At 41.1% G+C, this 18,312-nt stretch overlaps 1 protein-coding gene across 5 annotated transcripts in view; it reads right to left on the reverse strand.

The window, feature by feature from the left end:
- The window catches only part of ARHGAP28 (Rho GTPase activating protein 28), a 547,343-nt gene that overhangs the window by 239,118 nt on the left and 289,913 nt on the right, over nucleotides 1–18,312 (reverse strand). The window lies entirely within an intron of this gene.

Here is an 18,312-nt window from a genome sequence, read left to right on the forward strand (position 1 = left end):
AGCAACTCCTCTTGTGTGAAGATATCCAATGATAATCTCTACTAATGTCCCCCGATACGGAACCCGTGTTTCGCCCAAAGGCTGCATTAGGAGGGACAACAACAGATTCTGAATACTCTTCACTTGGAAAACATCAACAAAGAAGGAGTGCACTAAGCATGGTCACTCCCACTTTTCTTAAACCCAAAGATGACTATACAGTTTCACCTACCAACCATCACAAGCTTTGTATGCTCTAATTCATTTAAAAGTTTCCTGTAAAAGGGAAATGCCAGCTATATTATTCTTTAAGGAATTAAGTATTTTATGTCTCTATATTGAGGAGTCCAATTCAGATACTCAGGTACATACCAACACATGACTCTTAGCTCTCCTCTAACTATGAAATATATAATCATACTTAGATTCGCAGAACACATAAACCCAAAAAGTAATGGACAGCCCTCTCAGTTTAGGGTTTCTCCTACCCCTCATTACTTCCAAACTAATAAGGACTCTTGGTCCTAAACATGTACGCCTCACCATTAATATTCCAAGCTAATTGCCTATTAGAGATGTGCATTTGTTTTTGCCGAATTGGACAATTTCAACAAAATTGTCTAAATCGGCATGGTTCGGAGGACCTGAATCCCGAAACGGATTTTCCCCGAAATTTGGGAAAAATTAGTTTTTTGGGTTATTGTGGAAGCGGAGGGGCATATTTATTTGAAAAACAAATAAACCCAACCCTTCAAATATACTTAATTACAACCCCCCCACCATCCCGATCCCTACCCAAGACTTACTGAAAGCCCTGGTGGTCCAGCGGGGGTCCTGGGAGCGATCTTCCACTCTCGGGCCATCGGGCCTGCCAGGAATCAAAATGGCACCGGTGGCCTTTGCCCTTACCATGTGACAGGGGCTACCAGTGCCATTGGTCGGCCCTTGACACATGGTAGGAGCAATGGATGGCCGGGGCCATCTTTGAAAATGGCGCGGGTCATCCATTGCTCCTTCCATGTGACAGGGGCCAACCAATGACACTGGTAGCCCCTGTCACATGGTAAGGGCAAAGCACCACCGGCGCCATTTTGATTAGTGGCAGCCGACGGCCTGAGAGGAAGAGATCGCTCTCGGGACCCCGCTGGACCACCAGGGCTTTTCGTAAGTCTTGGGGGGGGGGGGAATCAGGATAGTGAGGAGGGGTTGTAATTATGTAAATTTGAAGGGTTGGGGTGGGGTTTTTTTTTTCGGTCCATTTTGCCAAAAAAAGAAAAAAAAATAAATATAGGAAAATGAAGTTTTCCATGAAGCGCCCGACCTGAAATCATAAAAGTAAGCACATCTCTATTGCCTATACCCCTAACCAACTTAGTCCCTCATCCTCCTTAACCCTTAAATTTACACTATCCGTTTCTCATAATAGTGTGCCTATCACTTCTTTCTTGTAAGGGACTGCCCGAATCTCTTGATACTTTAATAAACCACTCATTTCTAGTACAATCCCTATCTACCTCCCATCTCAGTACCCTTTATGTAAAATTTAAATAGAAGTTCACATGTTGTGGACTATATGCAAAATTTTACTATGCAAAAGTCTCCCGCCACAAAAGTCATTTTGCAAAATAGGGGTTTGTACTAAAAAAAAAAATAAACTTGCATGAAATTCCAAAATTTTGGCATTCTTTTTCCATTTTTTTGTGGGCATTTTGCAATGAAGCCCACTTTTGTGAAATAACTGAAAGGCAGACGGGCCTCATCCCCCTATGCACATTGTAATGTGGCGCCAGGCTCTGTCTCGGTGCAAGCTATTTTGGGCATGGGGAGGGGAGCCGAGGTAGGGGGAAGTTTAGAGAGAGGACCTGGGTGACTAGTTGGATCCAGTCCTCATCTTGCTGTTGCTGGATTCATATTTGAATCCTGTTTCGGGAAGCTGATTGGCTTCTCCAGGCCTAGTAAGTATAGGAGAGGTTGGAGTCAGAGGTGGGGTCTTTGTGGCTTCAGAGTTTTTATCTCACTCTGTTGCCTCTGCTCGGTCAATCCGGTGATGTCACGGTTTTTTCCTGTCAGCTTTTCGTGGTTCGTGTATCTGATTACAATTGACATTTTTCTGTGGCATGGCTTGGCTGGTCTTGGACTGGAATGGAGTCAGAGGAAGCAGCGGTGGCAGCGGAGGACGTCGGCGAGGTGAGGGGGTCAGGTCAGCAATAGTGTCAGTGCACCCGAGGCTGGATTCCACCTGCCTGATCCCCCAGGTGATTGATGCCATGGCGATCAATGCTGCTTTTACTGCAAGGGAGGTTTCCCTTTCGACTAGGCAGACTGCTGGGGAATGGGGAGGATTTGGGGGCGGGGCAGGAAGGAAAGGAGTACGGCTGTGATCCCGAGCCTGTAGCACTGTGAGCTGTATGGGGAATAATAAACACCGTGCTGGTAGCGATAAGGTCCCCAGTTAGACAACTGGGCTGGTTGCTGCAATAGGAGTTGAGAGGGTACAAAACAGTGGTGTTCCTCTGAGTAGTTGTGTGGCACCTGTGAATAGCAACCCTGCCTCAGATGAAACTTTGGTGGCTGGTACAAGGTCTACACTTCTACCCCCGAGAGAAGGGAGCTCCCTCATGAGGGAATGAGGCACCAGTCCCAGGTCCTGCATTTTATGGCCCTGAATGGTGGGGAGGGTGGCTGAATGGAGCGACGAGAGCTGGGGAGTGCTGCGTGTGCTGAAGGGAATCCTGCTCTAGGTTTCCCCCCTGATAGCAGGTTGGGGCTTTATGGTCCTGAATGTGGAGGTCCTGTGGTGAGTAATTTTGGGGAGATGGTATGGTGTCCTTCTATGGGGAATTACCTTGGCTGGGGTTTTCCTTCTGGTGTTATTGAACCAGACAGAGGGTTAGGTGTGATGAGTGGAAGTTTGGGTGCCATGAGCGGTACTAGTCCGGTGGCTGCAGCTTCTTTTCTTCCACAGGATACTTCCATGCAAGATTCCTCAGATCGGCTAAGTACCTTGTGACAAGAATCATGATGCAATGATCTGGCGCCTGCAGCAGAAATGTTGTGATTGCTCCATCTCCGAGTACCAGTGCTGGGCAGCATGGTGAGTTACCCTCAGGGGGTTCCGTAAGGGTGGAGGTACAGGCAGGGGCGGTGGGGCAGACTACCCTTGACAAGGCCCAGGAAGCATCAGACTCAATGGCCGTTGGGTGTGAAGAGATTAGTGCAGCGGGAGGTCAGACGAGTGCTGGAGGGAGTGTCACACCGAGTGAGAAGGTGGGTGGGTCTAGCAAAAAGCGGGTAAAGTGTAAACACAAGAAGAAAGTTAGTGGTTCTAGTTCATCTGACTCGTCATCTTCCCCTTCATCCTTTATGAGTTTGAGAAGTTCCCCTCCATTCGGTGACACCTTAGCTAAGGAAAAAGGTAGTGACAGAGGCACTCCTGCCCTAGTAACCTTTACAGAGCTGTGGGAGGACGTACCCAGGGCATTGAGGAAAAAGATTAGATGGCATAGATATGTGGACATCTTCAAATTACTGGAGGGTCAGAGAGGTAAGAGAAGGGAGAAAAGAAAGAAAGGGAACATTGATCATTTTCCCAGGACTCAGAAGAAGGTGTCGCACAATATCCATAATTGGATTAGAGCCTTCCTTCATCTGGCAAGTGTGGTGGGTCATCATGACCCCTCACAGTATGGGCTTTGTTGGCTTATGCCGATGCCTTTCTGGCTACCAGCAAAGAATACAAGGGCTTGTCCTGGCTCAATTATGATGAGTGTTTCTGGGACTCAATGGCGGAAAATAAATATATGTCATTGGGTATTCGCGATGTCGGGCTATGGCTGACTCAAATGAAAAGTAAAGGTTCCTCCTCGGCGAGTGGTAATGTGCCTAATTCTGGCGGTCGGCCCTTTTGGATGGGTCCTGCACCAGGATGCGTGGGTCGGATGGCGGCAAGCATTCCAGACGTTTGCTGGCGATTTAATCGTTCAGGATGTTTATTCCCAGACTGTAAATTTAAACACATCTGTTCCAATGGTGGGGTGGACCACTCCGCCTCTAAATGTATCAAGTGATGTGGGGCCTCTACAGGATCGTCCTCCAAGGGTCCCCAGTCAGTGACTCGTTTAAGCGAGCTCCGACTCTGATTAAAGTTGATCTTTTGTTGCCATGGCTCCAGGTATACCTGCAGTTGGAGGTAGGACTTATTTTATACCGGGGATTGCAGTTTGGCTTTCATATTCCGTTTAGTGGTCCTGACATGGTGGGTGTGGGAAAATATTGTCCGTCCGTGTGTACAAATGTTTTAGGTAGTTAGGGAGAAATTAGAGGGGGGAGACTGCATTAGGGGTCCTTTTGTTGATTCTTCATTTCAGGTGATAATGTTATCGCCTTTAGTGGTGATCCCTAAAAAGGAAGCAGGAAAGTTCAAGCTGACTCACAAATTGTGCTTCCCTGACGGAAATTTGGTGAATGATTTTATTCCTAAGGAGCTCTGTACGGTCCAGTATGCGTCCTTCGGCTCAGCTGTGTGGGTGGTCCGCAGCCTTGGGAGAGGAGCCATAATGGCTAAAGTGGATATAGAGTCAGTGTTTAGATTGCTTCCTGTTCATCCTGATAATTTTTACTTATTTGGTTTTAATTTTGAGAATGCTAATTATTTTGATAAGTGTATGCCAATGGGCTGCTCTATTGCATGTGCTTATTTTGAGGCCTTTAGTACTTTTGTGCATTGGGTGGTTGAGCAGTGCTCGGGTTCCTCTTACATTGTCTACTACTTGGACGATATTTTGCTGATGGGCAGAGAGGCTACTGCAGAATGCACTGAATTGCTTCAATGTTTTTGCACGGTGGCAAAGGATTTTGGTATCTTCATTGTGGAAAGTAAAATGGAAGATCCTTGTACGAGGTGGAATTGGACTTGTTAGCTATGGTTTCCCGCCTTCCAGCTGACAAGGTGGATAACATGAGAGAGTTAGTCAGAAGTGTGTTATAGTGGGCTAAGCTGACATTACAGGAGCTTCAGGCATTAGTAGGGAGTAAACTTTGCTTGCCGGGTCATTCCATTGTGAAGGGTCTTTCTTCACAGATTTTCATTTGCTATGAGTGGCATGAGTAGGAGCTACCACCATATCTGTATTACCAAAGGACTGTGGGAGGATTTGCTAATTTGGGATAGGTTTTTAACTGATTTTAACAGGACTTCGTTTTGGCAGTCGGATGGCTTATCCAATCAGGATTTATATTTGTTTACAGATGCAGCGGGCTCCGTTGGGTTTGGTGTTTATTTCCAAGGCTCCCGGTGTGTAGTCTTCTGGCCTGAGGAGTGGAAATTACTAGGGACGACTATGACTATCACTTTCCTGAAATTATTTCCGATCATGGTTTGTTTATGGGGCTCGTGTCTCAGTAACAAAAAAGTTATATTTTGTTATGACAATCTGAGCATGGTAGAAGTCATTAACAAGCGATTAGCTAAGTGTTTGCTTATTTCTGATTTGTTGCGCAAATTGATCCTTCATTGTATGCTTTAAATGTTACCATTTGGGCATGACATGTGCCCGGAGTTGTTAACTGTGTGGATGATTCTCTCTCACATTCCAAGTGGGATCTATTTCATCAGCTTGCCCTGGAAGTAGATCCATTTGGAGTGGTCGTACCGGCTTTCCTGTGGAAATTTGGTTCCCGGAAGCATGTAGGATGCTGCGGGTATCATTTAGCCCCTTCTATTTGGACAAGTTATGTGACTGGTGCTAGTAAGGTGGTGTCGTTCCTTTCGTCCTTGGGCTGGTGTGGGGGACTGGTGCCCGATATGCTCTTATTTCAGTTTCTTGAAAACGCAAGAGCTGAGGGTGTATCCAAATCATGGATGGCTAGACAATTAGCAGGATACTCATTTTTCATGCGAGGGCATGCTTGGGGTTTCCCAATGGGCCAGTTTTGGATTTGTAGGTTGCTAGGATGGTCCAGAAAATTAGTCAAATCCCAGATGGGAGGCTCCCTATTACTCATGACATTTTGCTTAAGCTCTGTGAGGTGTTACCGAGTACATGTTCATCGCAGCATGAATGCTGCCTTTTTTGGGTAGCTTTTCTTTGGGCCTTTTTTGGGGCCTTTCGGATCAGTGAACTGGTGGCTAGAGCTGCTAAAAGGATGGAGCTCTCAGGTTTATTAAACAAACTTGTAACATTGGGCCATGATTCTTTAATTCTATATATCCCCAAGTCAAAAACTGATCCGGGAGGTCAGGGTTGTTCTGTTATCCTTTGTGCTGTCGTAGGCTTGCCTACATGTCCTGTGAGTAATTCTTGGGCCTTTTCCTGGTTTCACCCTTCTAGGGGTTCTCAGTTCCTTATTCACCAGGACCTTCGGTCCTTTAAACAAATCCCAGTTTGCAGAGATATTATGATCTTGCTTAGTAACTCTGTGGCTAGATGTGAGTCGTTTTGGCACTCACTCATTCAGAATTGGTGCAGTAACTTCAACAGCTAGGTCTGGTTTAACGGGGAGGATGATACAGAGAATTGGCAGATGGTGGTCAGACATGTTTGAAGGTTACATCCGGCCAGTGCAATCTAATAAATGAACATGCTATTAACTGTTCTTTCTTTGCAGGTGCTACACATTTGTGGCATGAGATGTGGATTATTGGATACGCTTTTATTGTTTGGGCCTTCCGGCATGCATGTGGCCACCCATATGGAGCTTATTTGGACTTATTTAAAAAAAGAGGTGATAGTGCGATCGATGGAGCATAGGGGAATGGTATGCAATGAACTCATTCCTTGTTTGTGATAGGGTTTGGACTGTTTTGGGCAGCCATGAGTGCTGATTGTTCATTTAGAGGGGAACAACTGAGAGAAAATATCTGGACGTAAATTTATTAGCATGGTCAGGAAAGATCTTATGTTTATCTCAATCTTATTCCCAACCACTACAATTTGTTGGCCTTCTGAAATGAATAAAGTAATTTGGCGTAGGAGTAGGGCAAAGGCCAATCAACAGATTGGTTCCTGGTTAAGATGGGTAGGGGGGTCATCACATCCGTCATGAGTGGTCTTGGGATTTGGGGTCTGGATTGTTCAGGAAGGATTGCGTTCATCTGTCTTTTATTGGCCTGGACGTTCTTGAACTAATTTCAGGAGGCCTTAGAGGAACTACTGTGCTAAGAATCAGGGGCCGCATCTTTGGGGGGGGGGGGGTTGCAGGTTTTTCAAACCCGTGCCTGTGACGGGTGGCCCAAACCTATTTAGGGTTTCAGTATTATGCTGATTGGTCAGATGACCTGATGGGTTTCAGGTCTGAATTCCTCAGGGGAGCAACTGGGTGCAGTTGTCCCTGTGTGACTCCTTGCTGGGTGGAGGCAGAGGTCATGAGAATGATGTTATTACTGGAACATGTAGGTCGGCTGATGTGGTGGTGATCAATCATCTTGCTGGTAAGTGGTGGATGGTTGCTGATGAGTTCCAAAGTGGGGGGGGGGGGGGAGGAGGGGGAAGTTATCTGAACTCAGGCACTTTGGTGTTGTAAAATAAAGCTGTGGCCTTTTGATTCCAATTTGCAATTCTGTGTTTATTGTGTTGTTATTTTGTGAAGGGCGAAAGTGAAGGGAGGAGATAATCCTGGTTGCCTACATTATTCACACATCAGCACATCAATAAACAGGTGCTGGGAAATTACATTGGGATAATTAGATCTAGGTAAGATAATGCAAATATCTTTTAGGGATTTTGAAATTCCTATTTAGTGAACCCTAACCATGTCCTTTTCAATTTTTCTGTTTATGATGGACAGTAAAGCAAACTGAAAACTAAAAAAAGATTGCACTAATTCTACCCAGGGGCCTTGTATGTGGGCTGCACTTTGACTGGAAAATACCCAGATTCATGCAAGTGTTTAGAATATGGATCACCACTTTTGCTTCATTTGTAATAATGCCAAGGTAATTCTGTTGCCTACAGCAGGTGGAACTGTGGCAAATGAGGAGAGGAGAGACAGGAGTGGGTATTGTTTGGTGAGCTCTTGGATATTCCAATAAAAGCATTGCATTTTCTTCTAAAGCTGTTATGCTCTTCACCCCCTTAGGCTGAGCTGCAAAAAATGTGTGTCATTTGGTTTGAAGGGCCTTGAATCAGGCAGGGACTGGTAAAAATGGAAACAAAAATAAGGTCTTGTAATTGCAGTTGTGATTGCTGGAAAAGAGCATATCATAATAAAAACATAATGGACAATGGCATGTCATGCATAGGAAGCACGAGCACACTTCAAAAGCTGTTATGTATCAGTTCCTATACAGCTGTTTATCACTTCAAAATGAGTCATGTTTGACTTCATCTCCTTCTTGAGTTCTGGCATTTTTCCAAAATACATTGCAAAGCTACCTAGAAAAAAATACAATAATTAATGTACCTCCCGTCAAAATGCTGTACACTAATTTTTCTCAACCACAACATGCTGTGTAAATATGAAGTTCAACAGGGATAATTACACAGAACAAAAATAGATATGAAGTCACAAAAACTTGAAAAGCAAAGTTTTCTTGCTCTACACATACCTTTGTGAACACTCCATATAGCAAACTATAAATATTTGTTGATGTCATTACACTAACACAATTCGATTAATAAGTGATTCTGTGACAAATAAAGAAGGGACTTTTCTTAATTTCTGTAGGCATCCCACAGAATGCATTCAGGCTGCATAGATTTACAATGGAGTTTACAGAAAATACAACTGTCGTATTGTTGAAGTGTTCCATATAGTTACAAAAAAGATGTTAAAGCATAATTAAACATGACACTCCAGAATTATTTACTTCATATTGGACAATACTGGGAAACTACTGCACTTTTAGAGGAACCAAAAGTTTGGGCATAGTTCATAGAAACTGGTTATTGAGAACTTGTAAATATGCCCGATATGTTCCATCGAAATGAGATTACATTTAATTTTTTCACTGAATTTGTTGTGTTTCTTAAAAATAAATTCACAACATTATTTTTTTTTTGTAAAGATTGTTGATAACATGGTGTTGCAAGAAATGTCAGTGATGCTATTTAATGCTGGTTAGCTCATATGGCTGACACAAAGCTGAGAGGTTCTGTCGAGCTCCAACCAATAAGAGATAATGATGATAATAATAAAAGACATTTCTTACAACAAACATATGGGCTTAGAGGTTGCTAGATAAATCCTGTGACTTAAATGGTATGACTGCTTTGCGATATCAAGCCCCAATTGTAATAGGTGGAAAACAGACTTTTCTCTGGAGATGCATTTAAATGTGAAAGTTAGCATTTTTATTCTAGCACATTAATACAAAATAAAGGGTCTGACTCACTTTGGCTTTTCTCCCATTCTTTGTTTATGGAAGAAAAAAAAGCTTAGTGAATCAGGCTGATTTGAAACATAAGAGTCCAAACACTTAGCTGTTTGATGTCTTTAATTCAGGGATGGTTTATAGGTCCACTCACAGTTGCCAAATCAGATCCTTAGTTTAGAAGTATTTCACAGGTTCTTTGTATTCAAAGAGGTCATTAACCTTAAGTCCAACATCTCTTGAGTCCTTAAGGAGGGCAGCAAACTTTCCCACTCACAATCTTTCTTCTAAGCCCTCTCAGCAGCTCTCTCCAGCCTTCATATCCTCTCCCTCTAAGAGTCAGGTTACAAGTCTAGCTTTTTTTCATATTGTTGTAAATGCAGATTCCTTTCACCTGGCCAAGCCTCCACCAGGTTAGAGCATTGCCCGAAAACCTAAGATTGAATCTCCTCATATATATTTTTATTAATAGCTCAGTGCAGGGTTCATTCACTCTGTCAAATGATGAATATATTTGTGTATCATGGATCTTTAAAATTCAATAATATCAGCAATAGTGTAATACTGACATACCTTAGTCTGAACTTCTGATATTATAATGCTGTACTGTATAAAGCAAACACAGAAGACTAATGTTAAATAGATTCTCTACATTCAATAGTTTTGACCACACTACCAGAGAACACTACATATCATATCACAAAACACTTAAATGCAAACAGACAAAAATGTTTATTTAAGAATAACACAACACCTGTCTAGACAATTAAATACTAACTAGCCATTCATACAATCACACCATTCATTCATTAAAATCAAAATGCAGTGCATCAAAAAATGGACCCAACTAAATTGCCCAATGCTTACAATATATAAACAGTTAATTTTACATTTTTACAGCAATACAAATATTATTGTCGACTAAATAATGATTATAGTAAGCACTGGTTTTAAAGATCTCATATTTTTAACAAACATCAACAATGATCACAATTATATAATAAGGAATATTATAAATACACTGTGTTGAAATTTCTTCCACAATTTCTCCCACAATGTGGACCCATTCCACTTCACCGGTCCATTAAAGATGATTTTTTGTTGTGCACTGCCTTAACGCCATTCACTTGGCTATTCTCCAACAAAGATCTTTGTTTTACCCGCCAAACGGGCTTCCTCAGGGAGAACTCCTTGCCGATTTTCACTGTCACCGAACTAAACTAAAAACGATGAAAAACATCTTAATAACTTGACTAAACCAAACCTCCCTTATAATCCATGCCTGAAAAGCCATAATAAATCCCTTACCCTTACAACTCCAACAAATACTAACCGCCGTGAATACTTAAATTCAAACACGAATTTCCAAAGTTCAAAGCATGTTTAAATCTTCTCCAAATGATTTGTTCCGAGTTTTTCACATATTTAAACTGGTAGCAGAGGCTGCAACCAAAAGAAATTTATTAAAACAATTGTAAGGTAAGAGAAGAGCAGTACACATACCTGAACAGATGCCACACTACCACATACCTTCGTGAAACCGGAAATGACGAATTCACCAGACAACTTCTGAAATCTAAGATCACCCTCACTTCCTTTTATTGCCACCAAATAACAAGGATGTAATCAATCAACCTATAATTCACGGACCTGGTAAGCCTCTTAAAGGTAGATAATTCACTAAGCATACCATTTCAGCACACTGGAACAATACAAAATCCCAAAATGCTGAAAGTTATGCGAAAAAGGCAGCCCATTCAATAGGGCCATTCAATCCATAAGGGGTGATGGTATTCCAATTAAAAATAAATCTTTGCTCAACCCGCCTCAAAACTGAAGATAATTCCCCGCCAGGTTCCAATCTGACCTTTCTAATCACAAAAAATTTGAGATCATCTAAAGAATGTTGTTTTTCCATCCAATGCTGTACCAATGGTGCATGCTCTACATGAGATCGGATTCTAATCTTATGTTCTATAATACGCACCCTAATTGATCTCACAGTCTGTCCTATGTAAATATACTTTCATGGATATATCACCGCATATACCACCCCTGTGGATTCACAAGTAAATAGTTCTGGAAGAGCATAAGGTTGACTCAAATTAGAATGTTGAAACACCTGCAAAGGCAGAACATGTGAGTAAATCAAACAAGAACCACATGCCAACTGATCGTGTTCAGACCCTTCATCAACGACCTTTACTGTACATTGATTTAAATTATCCAACTCTTGCAATTTTAATGGCAAAAATCGGGGCATCAACAAATATTTTTAAAGGGGCAAGCACATGCCAGTGTTTCCTTATCAATGTTGAAAGAATGGTATACTCCGACATTGTCCCGACACAAAGTGTTTCGGAGAGAACCTCCTTCTTCTTGTACTCATCTCATTTACAGCATGTAAAACATTCCCGGACAACAACAGAGCCGATCACAGTGGTACCCGACCCCCTGAAGAAGGAGGTTCTCTCCGGAACACTTTGTGTCGGAGTATACCATTCTTTCAACATCACTGTTCTGTTGTAGATAGGAATCGGTACTCGCTCCACGAGGGCCTACATTCCTATAAGACTCACCTTCCATCCAAGACATTATTGCAGGTACAGAGATCAAGAGTTATATTGGCAAGATTGCAGATAGGAACCGGTACTCGCTCCACGGGGGCCCATGTTCCTAGAATCCTTTACAGACTCTCTTCTACTCTAGAAGCCATTTCATATACAGCTATTGCGAGTTCTTATTACAGACTGTCTATAGGAACCAGTGCTCGCCTATGGCTCCTGTTCCTGAATATACGGAAGACTCTCTATGGCACTGAGACCATTGCAGACATCTATTGTACCATTTTGTATCCAGTATACCCTGTCTACTCACTACTTCTAGTCTCTCTACAGCTCAGCGACCCAGAGATTATATTCCAGTATCAGAAGGACTTCAGTCTGCCGGACACATCGACTCACTACTGCCACCACTGGTGGTCCAGCTTCCAGCCTAATAAAGAACTATTTGTATTTATTTCATATTCTAACCTAGCCGGTGGTTCCTCTCAGGATCTCCTCCTGGGTGCGCTGTCATCTGCCATTGGCCCAGGGATTCACCATTTCCTCCAAGTGGTCATTCCTTACACTACTGTCACTCTGTGGGAGCCAACCATTACCGACCAGTGCGACCACTAACACCGCTTATGGAAGTATTATATAGATAGCTATCTTCTTTTTCTATGGGACTTGCCAGCAGCCTATATATAACAGATTGCTACTTTTTAGCGGCGGCATGATAGATTGCTATCTCAGTAGTGAAGTACAATATACCTATTGTTAGCTCCTCTCCTCAGAAGGGTATCATTGAACAGTTTGCCAACTCCTCTTCCCTAGGGAGTTGATCCATAACAGATTGCTACCTCCTTCCTAACAGGAGCACCTAACAGCAGTTCACTAACAGATTACTAACTCCGCCCTCCTGGTGGGGTAAGTACTATAGATAGCTAACTCCTCCACTCTGGAGAAGCAGATCATTATAGATTGTTAACTTCTCCCCCTTTCAGGAGAAAAGCAGAACAGATTGCTAACTCCGCCCTCCTGGAGGAGGAGAGCGTAATACTTTGTTGCTGTTAATCATTTAATTAAGGACCCATCATCTTCCATCTCGAGAAACTATAACTTCTCTAAGGGTGCTTGCAATGAATATGCCACATCCTTTTTTTTTTTTTAAATTTAAAGTTTATTGAATTTCATAACATTTACAATGAAAAGAAATTAGGAATTTAAGGGTTACATATCAATTTGCCAAAGAAAAAATACAAAAGTAAACATTATATGTTATCCCTAATATTTTTAGTCCACTTTATCTGGGAAGCAACATAAGTAATTAATAAAGGAAATATGTCTAATCATAGAACATATGAGTGAGATCCTTATTTGACCAATTAATTAATTAACCCATCATGTAGGCTGTTCTTGAACCCCAAATCCCTCCTTATCTAAAAGAAATACCTCCAGGTTGAAAACTCAATTCCCTATCTATTCTCTCACAAAAGCACCTGAAGACCTACATGGCCTGGTTATGTGGTTCATGTTCAACAGAATAACTAATCTTGAAATCAATCAAATCATTGCCAAAATTAATCCTGCTATTCACCCACATGACCAAATTCCTAATTGTCTGTTATCACTCCAACAATTACATCCTTAATGAATCAATTCTCTCAGAAGGAATTGTTCCATATGAGTTAAAACAAGCTGTGATAAAGCCGATTCTCAAACAATAAAACTGATAGAATCGATGATTGGGACAACTATCGTCAAATATCCAACTTGCCCTTTCTCTCAAAAGTACTTGAAAAAACAGTGTTATCCCAACTTGTAAATCATGTGGAAGACCAAAATATTCTCTTCCCAAATCAATTTGGATTCAGGAAACATCGTTCAACTGAGACATTACTCTTCTCACTAATGGACTCTGTTTTATGAGGATTTGATGCTGATGAATCTTATTTTCTAATGCTAATCGATCTAACAGCCACCTTTGCCAATGTGGTCCATACCCTGCTGTGCCATCAGCTAAGCTACATTGGGATTGATGGTTGTGTTCTCAGATGGTTCTCCTCCTTTCTGTCTAATAGAACATTCCAAGTCAAATTGGGCAATCGCATATCTGATACCTTCCACATTGATACTGGGGTCCCTCAAGGATCAGCCCTCTTAGGAACACTATTCAATATCTATGTGCCCCCACTGTGTAAATTACTGGTGGGTTTAGGAATTATCTTCTCCCAGTATGCTGACAACATACAGTTTTATATCCCTTTCTCCAAATTTGAAAATACAGTATCGCATTTTCAACCTATATGAAAGCAATACAACAGGAACTAGTGCAACCTAAACTAACATTAAACCGTAAAAAGACTGAAATCATTTAGTTAAGTAGAAACTCTTCGATAGTTAAACCACTGGCTCTAGGCCTGGGCAATTTCCAAATTACACCCTCAAATCAAGTACAGGATTTAGGTATCCAGCTAGATGAGAACCTAATGATGAAAATGCACATCAATAAATTTATTAACACAGGTTATGCTACGTTGAGTATATTACATCGATTGAAACCTTTATTAACTTTCGAGGACTTTCGGACTGTATTGCAAACTCTAATTTTATCAAACCAAGACTACTGTTACTCCTTATTACTTAGTCTTCCAACTTGTCTTTTAAAACCGTTACAATTATTACAAAATGCCTCAGCAAGACTGTTGTTAGGATCCAGGAAATTTGATCACATTATACCCTTGCTGATCTCACTGCACTGGTTGCCAGTACAAGCCTGAATCTGTTTTAAAGTATTAATGCTAATTTTCAAAACCATTCATTCCAGTAACACCGGCATACTAGGTGTGACTTTACAATCATACACACCTCAGTGAACACTAAGATCTCAAAATAACTGTTCCCACAATACGGAGCACACATCTGATGCAAGTAGGAGACTGTGTGTTTTCCATAGCAGGTCCAAAGCTATGGAACTCTCCACCTGAAATGATATGTTTGATACCAGATAGAAAGAGATTTCAAAGTGAGCTAAAAACATGGCTATTCAAAAATGCATATAACCTAACTTAAACATCAGAAAGTTGAGAGCTACAAAAAAAACCCAACAAAACAAACAAACTAGAAGGACAAAAGATACTAAGTGAAGCATGAGGAATAAATTTAATGAGTGAATGTAAGAATTTCAATATACTGACTAAATTGTTTTTAATTTTCTGTACTACTTGTCTATGTCCTAGACTGTTAGTCAAATAGATTGGAACATTTAATTTGATAGATGTTAATGCCTGTTTCTGAACACTACCTCTTTAATAGTCATTATTGATTTATATCTATGAATGTTACTTTTGTAAACCGTTGTGATCTTGAGATGGAACAACTGTATGTAAAATGTCTAAATAAAAATAAAATAAAATAAAATGATACAACCTTTGGGGTAGATTTTAAAAAAGGGCGCACGCACATGTACACCCGATTTTATAACTTGCGCACGTAGGCGCATGCAAGTTATAAAATCGGGGGTTGGCGTCCGCAAGGGGGTGCACAATTGTGCACCTTGTGTGCGCCGAGCCGTGCTGCCTTCCCCTGTTCCCTCCCAGGCCGCTCCAAAATCGGAGAGGCCTAGAATGGAACTTCCCTTCCCCCTAACCTGACCTTCCCACCCCTTCTCCTAACCTTTCCTCCCCCTAGCCCTACTCTAACCCCCCCTCCCAAATTTTTATTTTTCCTTTTGTGCCTGCCGGCAGCCTGCTGGCACACGATCCTTCGACACAGCAGCAATGGAAACTCACCCAAAGATGAGATGTTACCCAGGTAGAGAGTGCATCAAGCTAGGTTGAGAGAACCTTGCACAAATATCATCTTGGAGTGAGTTTCCTCACTCCGTAGGTCATCAAATATTCACAAGAGACCACTGTTCTGTTCGTAGGTGTCACGTTGAATGTCAAAGTGGCCCCTAACCCCCTACACTAATACTTAAACCTCACCTGGAGTTACTAGGTGGGCCACCCATATGGATTCACACATCTCTCTCTCTCTCTTCCACTGCAGTTAGTCTGAGCTCAGTGAGGGGCAGAGGGCAAAGCCAGTGAGTGTGCAGAACAGCAAGTTTACATGTCTGGTTTCAGAAGGAACAGCATTTTGGGGAGAATAGGTGAAGGAAGCAGATGAAGTTCTGGTACTGAAAATGTAATTTTAGAAAGAAATCATATTCTTAGCAAAAGCAGCAAGCTATTGACAATCCAAAACAAATGATTTTTGTAACCATTGTAAACCATTAAATTATAGATGCTTTTCTAATTTTTATAAAGCTGCCTAACCAATTAGAGATATCATTTTAAGAAGCAAATGAACTCACCAAACATAGCATTGTTTCACAGAGAGACTCCAAGACTTTGAAGCAATTAGTGGGAAATTGCAAATGCCAGTGCTAGGAATATGTTACTCAAAATAATGGCCCCAAACAATAGTGTCAGAATTAAAAAAAAAACCAAAAAACCTTGAAAAGAAGCAGAAGTAATATCAATGTAATGCCAATTATATTAGGACTAGTAGTAAAAGCCTGTCCAAGGATGGTGAAATAATATGAAGAGTAGGAAGAGCATAATTGAGATATGTGGCAGTAGAGAATGTAGGTTGAGCTTGAGTGTACTGTGTGGTAGTAGAGAGGGAATTGGACAATTCAGAAAAAGAAAGAGGGGCAGAGCTGGAGAGCACAGCCAGATGTATAGCCAAAGGTGGCAGTAGACAGTCAATTGGACAATACAGGGAAGGGGGCAGAGCTAGAGAATACAGGGAGAGAGAGGGGGCAGAACTGGAGAGTGGGGCGAATCTAGAGAATACAGAGAGGTAAAGGGATGGAGCTCAATTTGCATACCAGTGATGCAGGTGCAGAGCAACACAGGCAGTCTCAAAATTGTCATTGTCATTGTCATCATTACCACTGTCAAGATCATCATTGTCGCTGTTGTCCTCATTTTCTTTGTAGAAGCTAAATACTATTACACTAAATCTGCCCCACAGCTATTTAAAGAGATGATGCCTGTGGGATAAATGCTTGTCAGCTTTCTGAACATGTGTCAGCTTTCTGAACTCTCCCAGCATGTCCAACAAAAGATGTGCAGTGGATTTTATGAACACTTATCTTTTCTATATTTGGTGATAGTCACTTCCAAATACTGCTAACACATGCTAAATATAATCTCTAAATAGATATGCAATTAATTTTTTGTTAACCCCCTTTCCATGGATTTGCAAGGCACATATGCACATAAAACAGAATTTTGAAAATTACCCTGGGGGTTGTATGCATAAAAGTATACACAGAAGTTATTTTCACATGCATGTTTATGTGCATTGCAAAGAGGCATTCCCATGGTAGAGTTTGGGAGCAGGGAAATAATTTACATACATACTTTAATTTTTTTATGTGGATATTTGTACCTGCTATCTAGCAGGTGTAAATACAAGTGCCTATGCCACTCTGAGGTATGTGTGGTTCTGCTAATTTTCAAAGCGGACTTATGCAAATGAGTCCCCTTTCAAACTTCAGCCCTACCTAGGCTATAATAAAATTGAACTCCATTTGAAACAGAGCATCAATTGCACATAATAAAACAGAAAAAAAATTCAAACACCCATCAACAAAAACATTCACCAATCATAAAATAAATAAAAGCAATAAACAACATTTGGTATGGAGAAGCTAAACAGTAGATATCCACCTTCTGTAAGATTGGCCAGATTTACTCTTCTTCTGTCAGAGAAGTATACAGTGGGATAAAGCCATAAGTAAAATAAATAAATAAATAAATAGGTTTCTATGGTAGTGGTTTCTTTTTCAATGTCATCTTATAGTATAAGTCTTGTCAGTCAGTAATGTCTTTAAAATTAAATCATGCTCAGGTTTAAAATACAATGTCTAATAGAACAGATAAATATACTTGGAAGAAGAAATACCTACAGTATCAGAATGCAAGCTGCTTTGAAATGTCTCAAAAGCGGAATATAAATCAAATAAATAAACAAACTTTGCGCAAGCCCCCCAGTTTCTGAAGCCCCCAAATCAGATGGCCAAGCCAATCTGTTACATAGACACAGAATTTCACATGTGCAACTTTTAATGGTATTTTGCTATGATGATTTCAAAATGCAAATTGTTTCAAGTTCATCAAATTATTTCTCTTATTTGTTAAGAAGCTGCTTATTTCCTAGTGCTTTCATAGACATACACTGTACATGCTCGTTTGCTAAAATGTTTGGTCAGCCAAAAGTCTATCCACTATATAAAATAGTTATGCTGCAGTTAATGATTTATCATGGATTGTATTTAATGAAAGATTTTCTTGTCTGCCACACTACTGGATATTTTAGCTGAAAGATTCAAAATCACACTTCCAAAAATGTCTTGACAGTTCCCAACTGCAAACCCCATTCTGTCATCCTTTCCTAAATAAATGGAAAGTTCCATGAACTCTAGCC

The sequence above is a fragment of the Rhinatrema bivittatum genome, chromosome 2 (assembly GCF_901001135.1).
Source record: "Rhinatrema bivittatum chromosome 2, aRhiBiv1.1, whole genome shotgun sequence".
Lineage (NCBI taxonomy): Eukaryota > Metazoa > Chordata > Amphibia > Gymnophiona > Rhinatrematidae > Rhinatrema > Rhinatrema bivittatum.